This window comes from Balaenoptera acutorostrata, chromosome 4 (assembly GCF_949987535.1).
Source record: "Balaenoptera acutorostrata chromosome 4, mBalAcu1.1, whole genome shotgun sequence".
Classification (NCBI taxonomy): domain Eukaryota; kingdom Metazoa; phylum Chordata; class Mammalia; order Artiodactyla; family Balaenopteridae; genus Balaenoptera; species Balaenoptera acutorostrata.
In genome coordinates, this window is record NC_080067.1 from 2,263,523 (window position 1) to 2,275,700 (window position 12,178).

Genomic DNA, 12,178 nt, shown 5'->3' on the forward strand with positions numbered 1-12,178 from the left:
CCCTACAGGGAGCGCGAGGGCTTGGGAGCCTCAGCGTAGAGTCAGTCTAGTGGTTGTGGGCTTGGGTCTTGTTGCTGAGCGGCCTGGGTTCAAGTCCCATCTCTGCCTGATAGTAACTGTGTGGTTCATCTTGGACAAGTCACAACCTCTCTGTGCCACGTTTTCTTATCTTACAATGGGGACAGTAATGTTTTCTGTCTCATGGGGTTGCTAGGAAAATGAATGAGCTAATATATGTCAAGAGCCTAAAACAGCATGAATGCTTAAAAACATTAGCTGCTATTATTATTATATATATATTTTAAAATAAATAAATTTATTTATTTATTTAGGCTGTGTTGGGTCTTCGTTGCTGCGTACGGGCTTTCTCTAGTTGCGGCGAGCGGGGGCTACTCTTCGTTGCGGTGCGTGGGCTTCTCACTGCGGTGGCTTCTCTTGTTGTGGACCATGGGCTCCAGGCGTGTAGGCTTCAGTAGTTGTGGCTTGCGGGCTCTAGAGCGCAGGCTCAGTAGTTGTGGCACACGGGCTTAGTTGCTCCGCGGCATGTGGGATCCTCCCGGGCCAGGGATTGAACCCGTGTCCCCTGCATTGGCAGGCGGATTCTTAACCACTGCGCCACCAGGGGAGCCCATAGCTGCTATTATTATTATTTCACAATGCAACTGGAAGTGGCAAAAGGTGCAAGTGAAGCTGAAACAAAAAGTGAGGCGAGGCCAGGAAAGAAAGTAAGTTGGATGTGGGTGGAGAGATGCAGAAAAAAGCCTGAGAGGTACCACAGGTACGATGAGGTGAGGATGAGAGCAACATTGCCCCGCTAGGATCCTTCACAGGAACCAGGCCCGTCCCTGGCCGATAGGCTTCACCAGGGACCATGGCTCACAGGCTGCATCCACCTAACCAAGGGAACTATCTGATAATTTTAACAACTTATGGATTTCCCCTTCCAGTTAGAAAAGGAAAGGACAGTTATAAAAGTAGGTTTCTGGACTAGCTTTTCTTTTCTTCTGCTAAAGTTTTTCCTGATATTTTTAATTACAGAGAAGACATTCAAAAAACTGAATTCTTTCTTTCTCATCCATTATATCTTCTTAGCATCTAAAGCAGAAGTTGCAAACTACTCATCTGTACGCTGAATTGAGCCAACAAATATGTTTATTTTGGCTTAGTGGTGGCCAGCACAGCCGTTTAAAAACTTTTAAATTCGTCGCCAACATTTAAAAAGTGGGAGATTTCAATTACAAAAGAGATTGATTTGATGTTTCTGCCTAATATTTTCTTGCCTAATCCTCGTCTGGTCTGAGCGTTTTTTTCAGTAGCGAAATGTCAGCAGAACCACAAAGACCTTGAGAAAGCCACAATCCTCAAGGAATTGAGAGATTCACTAGAAATACTAGAAAACCAGGCAATGCTAGTCCCACGTTCCCATAGGGCAGTGACTCTCAAAATGTGGTCCTTGGACCAGCACCCTGCATGACCCAGGAGCGTGTTAGAAATGCAGACTCTCAGGGCCACTCAGACCTCCTGAATCTGAGACTCTGGGGGCAGGACCCAGCAATCTATGGATTAACAAGCCATCCGGTCCATGCTACAGCTCGAACACCATTGATACAGGGGAGCAATCAATGAGAAGACAGCTGCTGTCTCCCCACCACTCTCTATTGTCCCAAATTAGCCTGCATCATTCACCTCCTTGCCTGGCTCTCCCCATAAGGCATCCAAATTCTCAACTCCAATAGTAAAACGAACTCCAGTAAGAAAAAGTACACACAATTTCTTAATGGGGTTAATTTTTGCAGAAAATGATCTGGCATCCTTTTACCCTAAACTCAATGAAACAGAGTGGAATATGTAGTGACTTTTACCTCTACAATTATATGAAACATGACCAAAATGCATCCTTGCCTCTCAAGGAATAATGAATCAGAAAATATTCAAGATGAAAGTCAGTAACCTCAACTCCCATTTGAATCTAACCTGGCTCGTGTCGCTGGTGGAGAATCAGAGGAAAAGAGAAAGTGAAGCAAACTGGGGTCTCACCTGCAAAGGTGAGCAGTTATAGCTTCTTCAGAGAGCCGTGGTGAGGGTTAACTGAGTTAAAATATGTGTCCAGCACAGGGTAAGTGCTAGATAAGTGCTTTTCTCACTAAAGGAACACTGGGTACACACGACAGTGTATGTTTCTCAAATAATCCTAACACTCAGATGTTATTTTCCTTTTTCTACAAAAGATGAACCCGCAAATTGGGTGATATGACTCCCGGGCCAGAGGAAATCACTAGCTCACGCTGAGGGGATGCAGGAAACACAGGACTGCAATATTCCATCTCACCAAGACTGAGCTTGCTGTGAAGTATACAAATCTCTCTTTTCCAAAGAATACACTCAACCATTTGCGATTCAGGAATATGGTCAGTATGTGGGCCGTTAAAGTTCTTTACCAGCTCCCTGGTCGCTGCACTGCTGGTACTGCATGAAGGGGGTAGGGAGAGGAAGTCAGATCAGTCTATGTCACTTCCATGTGGCTTCTTTAAAAGGTCCAGCAGTGGAGGGGTGGAAACATACAGTGCAATTAACACGGCCTATGAATTCTGCGGTCAGGGATAGTCCAGCCTCCTTTACAGAGATAGCTCAGGCTTGGTAGGTGGTAACCCCATGAAGCCAAGCAAGGGACCTGCAGATCTCCAAGATCTCACAATTCTGCTTCACAGTTAAAAGCCATCAGAAACAGTTCAGCATTCTACAGATCTCCTTAAAACCCATGACATCTGATACTTTAAAAAGTCACTGTGAGTACTCAGTTACTTACAAGGATTCAAACAAAATACAGCATATTTCGCAGTTTTGTGTTTAAATTTGAAATAGGAACAAATTTAATCTATCGGGAAATGTAAAAAAGTTAAATAAAAACTCTGGTCAGAGAGGGGCATGGACTGCATAAGACTATGCACAGCAAAGTTGAGATTTCTAGAAGCAGCCATTTAAAATAAAGTAAAACACCTCTTATCTCATTATACGGTATACCACCCTAAAACCGGTGAACACACCATGATGGATACGCTGAGTAATTTTTAAGTAAATACCCCTGCATATTTTCTCACTGCCCTTCCCTTGACATGCTGTACTTTACAAAAATTCATGTCCAAGTTCAAAGAGAAAAAAAAAAAAAAAAAGAAGAAGAAAGACAGACAGCATTTTTTAAACAGCCCAGCCTTGGAAATATGTACAGAATTTATGCATGTTTCAAGTGCTCCTTCTCCTTTGCCAGAGGGTGTAATTAAAGGCCCAGAGACAACTTCCAAACTGAGGCCAAGAGAATTTCAGCCGAAGTCAATGGGAGGTCAGCACCCTGACCACGCACAGGCATAGCACGCCCAGCGAGGAATAAATAACTCTCTTGGCAGAGAGCTCGGGAAGCACAGGGACGAGAACATCTCACATTAGAGCCCACATTTATAAAAGCAAAATTCATTCAGTCGCCTAGAATCAATAAGATAATAATCGTACAACTTGACACAGCCTGGGAGGGCAGGGCGGTGAGCAGGCAGCCTGTTTCTAGGAAACTGGCGGAGCTGGGTCTCACTTGCACCTTCTGGATTACTTTTTTCCCCTCTCTGTTGACACAGACATTATGTACACCCTACGTGTACATCATCATTTTTCTTAGTTACCTGTGAAGTAAGAACCCACTCACAGCAGCTTCAAGGTGGGTGGTAGCCAAACACCAACCCGCCGTTGAGCTCTGGGGGTGCATGCCCTGAAGTGCAAGATTGGTGATGGAACCCACGGGGCCCTAGTCTCTCTGGGGTCCCCCTCTTCAAAGTCAGCCATGAGTCTTCCCAGTGCATAAAGATGCATGCTTTTCCTACAACAGGCTCCTAAGAACAAGCCACCTACTTCCCCTGGCTTCTTCAGCTGGAGAGAGAGCCATCTAACTGTGGTTCAGACCAGACCCCAGGCTGCAGCAGGCTGGATTTCCCCAGGACGGTCACAGGGGTTACCTCCATCCCAGATGCTCTTCTCAACTGACCTGGGCTCTACCGCCACGAGAGGAGGGTATTACGTCCCCCCCCCCCCCCACCCCGCTGAATCTGGGTGGGCCTGTGACTCCTATGACCAGCAGAATCTGACAGAAGGGACACTTGGGACTTCCAAGAGTAGGAATAAAAGGCCGCTGGGCTTCCCCCTTGTCTTCGGGACCTCTGACCACCATGCAATACGTCTGATTACTCCGAGATCACCTTCTTGTGAGGAAGCGCAAGCCGCACTGAGAAGTTCCGCGTCAGGGCTCTGGGCCAGAGCCCCGGCCGAGGTCCTAGGCAACAAGCAGCACCAAGCACCAGATGCAAAACTGAAGCTGCCTTCAGAGGGTTCCAGCTCCCAGACCTCAGGCACTGAAGACGCTGCCTTCTCAGTGGAGGCCCAGACAAGCCATCCCCACCGTGTCCTGGCTACATTCCTGACCCACAAAGTCTGTGAGCAAAACAAGAAATGCCGTTTTATGCCTCTAACATTTGCGACGGTTTGCTGTGCAGCACTGGTAACTGGCACACACTGTTTGGATGATTAAGGGTCACTTTAACCCTTTGCAATTTTTACTGCATGCACTTATTTTAGAAATTAAGCCCTAAGGAAGAAGGGATTCTCCCCTCTCTGTCTTACCTACACAATAAATGTGTTACATAAAGGAAGGAGATACTGTATTCATAAATCCTCACTGTGGTATGCCCCGTACTTGTTAGTAATTACAGGATTTTTCATAATGAAAGGAAGGCATCTGTTATCTCACTGGTGTATATGACGAATGGGAAACGACCAATATTTGAAATTCAAAACCAGTTCAACGCGAGGCTAAGAAGTGACCTTAATAATTGATAAGAAAACAGTCACCCTTGGCAGACACGAACACACCATCTATCTCCTGAGGTGGGGAATCTGAGCCCAAGCGTTGCTCTTACATCATCTGTTCCAGGCCAGGAGCAGTGTGGTAGAGGGCAGCAAGGCAGACAGCAGGACAGTGGGTTGGACACCCCTGCATGGTCCTGAGTGCTCAGGGGAGAACGCTCCTCCCGAAAATGACAACGCAACGGGTGACGATGCCTCCTGAAACCGTCACTCTTCCTCTCCTGTCTGCTAGGACACAGTCAGCGTTACCCGAAACCTGTCTTCCTCCCTGTGCCCCTTCGGTCCAAGTTATTACAGGGCAGGGGCTAACACAACCACGGGGCACAACTGTGCTCTAATCCTGGCTGGTTTTTCTCCCTCGCTTCCAATTTTGTTTATTACAGAATCATTCAACGAACATCTACAGAGTGCCTGCATCATGCCAAGCTCTGTCGTAGGCACTGGAAATACAGAAGAGGACAAGACTTACAAAGTCCCTGTCTCAGGGTATTTATACAGTAATGGAAGAGAAGACCAGTGAATAAGTGGACAATTAATGAAATCATCTCAAATAGTAGTAAGTGCTACAGAGGGAGTTCTGCTCCATTACAGGAACCCTGGCATGTCAGGATGGCTGCCATTGCTTCAATTCAACCAAGACTCAACAGGCCACACTGAAGACATGATGATTCCACAGAAAGGGACAGCGGTAGGTGCAGGACGGGGTCTCTCAAATAAAGACAGGGAGAGCATCTGCCCTTCAATGTGGGGAGTTTCCCAGAGAGGCAGGGGAGATTACTGAAAAATAAAATGACAGATATGGTATAACCAAATTCAGTCCAGAGACAGGCAACTTTGGGTGCGACGTAAATTTGTTCCTAAATCTATCCTGGGAAGTATGCTTAAGGGACTTGGAAACATTTTTGGCAGAGAAGAATGGCATTAAAAAAACCGAAGGCACAGACAAGATGGAGTGTTCTTACCCAAGGGGTTTTACATAAACCCCTTCTCAAGGGCCCCGTAGTGTGTGATACGGATGGGCAGGGAACGCATCCTCCGCCGCATGGGAACACAGCCAGACATACCAACCGTATGTACGAGGCAACCACACTGAGAACCACACGACTATGGAAAAGAAGCGGTGGTGGCGGTTCTCGAAGCCGAGGGGTGAGCACTAGCGATGCCACGAACACTGCCCACCCTCCTTCTCCTGGACACATAGTAGGGCTGCATTTCCTTCCACTGGATTCGGTAGGGCCGTAAGACAGAGGACCTTCATGATGGGAGAAGACAGGTGGCCTGCATCCCAGCAGGGCCTCAGAGCAACATATACCCACAACACTTCCTGCTCCCAGGCGGCTTGACCAAAAAGAAACAAGCGTTACAAAGACAGGAAGTTTCACAAATGTACCTAAATCATTTTTTTCTATTTTATTTACATTATTTTTATATGTCCTTGTAGGAATTTCAGCTTTAATATTTTAAAATAAGTTGCTAGGGGCTTCCCTGGTGGCGCAGTGGTTAAGAATCCGCCTGCCAATGCAGGGGACACGGGTTCGAGCCCTGGTCCGGGGAGATCCCACATGCCACGGAGCAACTAAGCCCGTGCGCCACAACTACTGAGCCTGCGCTCTAGAGCGCGCGAGCCACAACTACTGAGCCCGCGTGCTGCAGCTACTGAATCCTGTGCGCCTAGAGCCCGTGCTCTGCAACAAGAGAAGCCACCGCAATGAGAAGCCCGTGCACCTCAACAAAGAGTAGCCCCCGCTCGCCGCAACTAGAGAAAGCCCGCGCGCAGCAATGAAGACGCAACGCAGCCAAAAAAAAAATAATTAAAAATATTAGAAAATAAATAAGTTGCTAAAATATGTAAACATCACGCTCCTTTAGTTTCCACCTGTGTTACGGGGGCGTGGCTAAACTGACAGTGGCCCACCCACCTGGACGTAACAGAGGCACAGGTGAGCTCCTCGGAGGTCACCATCCTCATCTCTCCTCCAATGCTCTTATTTCTAATAGTGCGCATTGTAGACAACAGGAATACTCTTTCTTTCTTTCTTCTTTTTTTCCGGCTGTGCCACGTGGCTTACAGGATCTTAGTTCCCCAACCAGGGGTCAAACCTGGGCCCCCTGCAGTGGAAGCGCAGAGTCCTAACCACTGGACCGCCAGGGAAGTCCCAGGAATACTATTTCTGCGGCCCAGGGCTCATAAAGGATAAGATGGATGGGACAGAATCAAAGAGTAAAGGAATGCTGATCTAGATTTACTAATTAAAAAATACTCTTTTAGGTTTCTTAAACCACCGGGTCCATGATATTAACCCTGTGCAAACATCCCACACGTGGGTGTAGTGAAAGAAATAACTTCATTATTTGGGTTTAAAACCAAATATATCTAGTGGTGACAATTAGACCCTTTTAGGCTTTGATATAATTCACAATTTTGTGCAGAATCCTACCTGCCACAAATATTTACAGAAATAAGTTCTATATCTATATGTATAATATATACATGAGGCTCAAATTTTTGGTCAACAGGCAAGAATTAGCACCAAATACTCATTTAAATAGAACATATTTCCCACCTAACTCTTAAAGCAGGAAATAATTTAAGACCAAAATACAAATGGATGAGGAATTTTACATTTGATTCCATTTTGGGGCAAATAACCAGAATTAGTGGAATCGATTTCTAATATCCTCTCCCATAATTTCTGGCATTGGACTAATAACTGTCACAGTTTTTCTATCACAGTTCAATTCAACAAATGTACTAAGGGCTATTCAAGCATTTTAGCATAGTGTTTTTGATGAGATCATAAACATGATATATTGTGCGTTCAAGTGGAATAGAAGCCATGAAAAGACATCTCATGGAGTACTGGGTCTATGCATTTTCTAACTTAGGGGACCAACCAGTTGAAGGAGCATCTAACACAGCAGGACATGCCTGTGGAAACCAATAAATATCAAAAAAAAAAATGCCCTCCTCAAAATTCTATTATTCTGAGACTAATTCTTTACGTTAATGAGGAGTAATGTAAACAAGGGCAGCAGCCTTCAAAAGTATTTCTTGGCTGAAAGTGTGCCCACACTCCAAAGTCCCCAGATGCAGCAGAGCTTGTCTACAATTTGAGTACAAAATGCAGAAGTGAGATCCACGCTGAAATTCTCATTTCCCTAAGGAGCAGTCAGATGATCCCTGCTGGGTTTGACTAATCAGGATAATTTTCATGATTTGGGGACTTTCCAGCCCGTATGAATGGTGGTGTTGTGTACTGAGAATGCTGCTATTTTCGGATTCAAAAGCACAGAGGAGAACTCACGTTGTTTGATCATTCTAGTTTCTCCAAATTTGTTTAACCATGAAAATCCTTTATAAAACCGAAGTTTTCTCCCCCTCACTGACCTACCTCACATTTTTCCATCGCTCATTATTTTAAGGCTTACAGACCCTGAGAAGTACATTTTACATGCTCCAGTTCAGAGCTGCAGCCAGTATAAAGGATTTTTCTTTTTTTTTTTTTTTTCCAGGCCACAGAAACAGCCTCCATGGAAGCAGAACTGAGAGGGTCACTGAAGATTTTGCTTTTCCTTATTGGAATATTTACTCTGCAAATCCACTGATCTCTGTTATAAATGGAGCATTACGTGAAATCCTGCGAGGGAGGAGGGGGCCCACATTAAAACCCAAGGGCTGTCTCAGCAACACCTGAGAACAAGCTAATAAGTTAAATTTACTGTATGTGCCTTCTCACATTTTGACACTAGTGAATAGGAAGCAGACACCCTGGCAGACTGGCCACCTTGACTGTACTGAGAAGTCTGACGACAAGCTCTATAAAAACAGTTCCACCTTGTACGCTTAAGCAGCCTGCACTTTGCTGCTTTTGAAATAAAACAAAACCAACCCAAACAAAAATGCCCCAGGCGACAGTGCCGGCCACAGAACTGGTGCCAGAAATCCGGGCAGGACGTTGCTAGCAAAGGAATGTCATCTTTTCAATATGGAACAAGCAACAAGGCTCTAATGGGGCAGGGCTGCCAGAACCCAGCCTTTCCCCTGCACCCCAGACAATGCGAGCATTGTGCGGGCGGGAGATAGATGCACGCAGATTTTTATCCCCCTTTCTAGATATTTTTCAGGGATGAGTTCTAGGGTCCAGAGAACACAACTTTCCCCCATTCTGGCATTGCTTATCCATTGGACATATCTAGCCACCTTTCTGAAGCGGAAAAATACTGAACCAAAAAAAAGAAAAAAAAAGACAGCTCATAAAAGGCACAAGAGAAATTCCAATCCCAAGGAAACTATTATGATGAAAGAAACTCAGAAACAAGGAAATGGCTAGAGAGATGTGTGATTTCTGTGCCGCGAGCGTTGTGTTGTGCTCGTGTAACTCTTGTGCTTAAGGACGCATATTTTTGGTACAACGCAAAAACAGAAAACAACTATCTCACACGGTGCTCCACAGAAGGGCTAGCAGTCTTCCAAAGCTGGAGGAAGAAGTGGCTTTGCTGCCTTCATGGGAGCCGTGTGTCCATCTCCAGCCGTCTGCTTGCCGAAGGGGTTTTCTGGGGTCATTCTGGCTACATGTGATTTCTGCCTTGTGGGCTGACACTGCAATCGAACCCCTGATAAAGGCCTCCCTCTACTAGGGAAGGCCTTCCCGGTCTCTCAAAACGTCAAAACCGAACATACTAGGGAATGAAGATGTTTAGGATCATAGACTTTGAAAAGATAGTTCGATGAGATTCAGGGAAAATTACGGGAACACTTGTATAATGTACCCTCGCTGGTTTCCACAGTAACCGTGTCAGGATCAGCAACAGATTCCAAATCAAGGACGTGAATGGTAGATGGGTGCGTTTTTCTCACCTGTGAAATGGAAGTTAAAAAAAACCTCTTCCACCTACTTCTCTAAGTTTTATGAGGATCAAATGAAACACCTAAGGCAGGAACGCTCCGCTCTCCACTCAATTCACTATGGCTGTCCTATCGCTAACCATTGGTCTGTCCCCAGGCTCATGGCTAGACTCCATCTCCTGCAGCTGGCTTGGTGCTGAGCCCGGGTCCTGACGGTTCTCTGTGCCCCCCCCCCCCAGGACTGGCTTTCCCCTCCCCTGCGCTCTCCTTCCCAGTCTGCCAGCGGGAATCAGATGCAGCTAAGGGCCTAGTGGGTGCTGAACTGTAGCACGGGGAGCAACCTGCCTTCCTACTCACTGTGAGCAAGAGAGGAGGGGCCAGCCGGGGACACAGGCCTTGGACGGTTACCTGACGAGGAAATTCTGTACCAAACATGGCACAGTTTGGAGGGCTTTTTCCTAACTGCAGCAAAGCTCAGCTGAATTCAACTCCATAAAGTGAAAGTGCTTTAGAAACACTTAGAGGCGGTGTAAGTGTGAGGCATTTTTCCCGTTTCTGTAATTTTATACAGGTCTGCAGGTGAGGAGAGAGCCATCCACACAGAGAGGGCACACAAGGCATGCACAGCCCTGCCCTCGGGAAGAGCAATACAGGGGCTGGCAGAACAGGAGCGCCTGCCCTTGTCACCAAAGGGGAAAGGTGGAGGCGGGATAAAATAGGAGTTGGGGATTAACATACACACACTGCGATATATAGATAACCAGCAAGGACCTGCTGTAGAGCACAGGGAACTCTGCTCAGTACTCTGTAATAATTTGTATGGGAAAAGAATCTGAAAAAGAATAGATACTTGTATATGTGTAACTGAATGACTTTGCTGTACCCCTGAAACTAACACAACATTGTAAATCAACTATACCCCAATATAAAATAAAAATTAAATTAAAAAACAAAACAAAACAGGAGTGCCCTTGCCAGGTGATTCCACTCCTCATGACTTCTTTCCAAGACTTCAACCAGGAGAAGGAGATATAGAACTGAAAGCTCCCTATTTAACCTCTCCAGTAAAAGGTTTATTAGGGAGACGGCGGAGACACTCATCTCCCCAAAGTAACTAAATCATAACCTAGGATGGTGTAAAATCTATTTAAACAGAAATGATTTTCTGTCATAATTTCTATCACTCTCAGGAAACCCCAAACCATATACTTTTATTTCTCTGACAAAAATACATTCTTGTTTTTGTTTGGTGAAATTGTAATACATTGTCACAATTCATTTTTAGATGATAGTCTCCAGGAATTTTGTAAAAGGAACTTATTTCCGCACCCCCCAAAACCTGGTGGATCCACAATTGCTTTAAGTCAGAAACATTGTTGATTTTTTGCTAATTATTTTCATTGACCAAAACTCCTTGAAACATACACTTGGGACATCATTGGGAGTAAGCCATTTTCAAGTCAACAGGTTAATTATGAATATCGGAGCTTGTTTCTCTACTGTATGACAAAGGGAGAAAGCTTTACCAAAAATTACAGACTTGAAGCTTGTTTAAAAAAAACAGCAAATGAGAGTGATCTAGATATTTTTAAACAACAAGCAGGCGAAGTAATTTAAACAAGCATTTATGAATTTGTAACTGTTAAAAAATTTATAAACCATGTAAAGCCACCAAATTAAATAAACCATTCTCACTCAGCCAACATGGGAAAAAAAATATAGGACTGCAGGAGAATTCAGAATTCACCCTCCACTTCCTGTTTATTCCTATATCAGAAGCAAAAAAAAGACAGATTTTTCCTGCTTTTTCAATCCAAAATGATTTCTCAAGTTAGAACAACATTTGTCCAGCAGCAGAAGTGTTTTCTCCTTCTGTAGGAACTAAATCTAGAAATAGCCAGACTGTCATTTCAGCTGTCTTGATGTTTCTGGATATGAAGGTAGATTCTAGATGTTGAGATTCTTATTTTTTTTAAAGCACTAAGAGCCCACAGTATTTTTGAGTATATCGATCCAGTTGCTAATCCTTAAGAGTTCGCTTAAAGATGGTATCAAAAAGAACATATCTTTTGCAGTGAAGGGCTAACCTTGAGGTGAAAAGCAGAAATTACTAAGGAAATGAGCTGTATTTTGGCCACCCAAGGCCTTGTCCTGTTTATAAGTTTCATAAAAATGTTCATGAATATATAATCACAAACCCTATATATTTCGATGCAATTCATTACATAATTAGATAGAATATATAAGATTATACCACTATGTGCATTACCATAGAATTAAATCTGATTTATTACATGTCATTTATTACTATATTAATTACTATAGAATTAGATCTAATTTATGATTAAAAACACTTATTCAGGCCCTACTATGCACAGAGCACTACGCTAGGCATTGGTAATAAAGCTCGGACAAGAGACCAGTCCCAGT

The 12,178-nt window shown here is 44.5% G+C and overlaps 1 protein-coding gene across 7 annotated transcripts in view; it reads right to left on the reverse strand.

Annotated features, from left to right (window-relative positions):
- The window catches only part of RARB (retinoic acid receptor beta), a 439,200-nt gene that overhangs the window by 126,222 nt on the left and 300,800 nt on the right, over nucleotides 1–12,178 (reverse strand). The window lies entirely within an intron of this gene.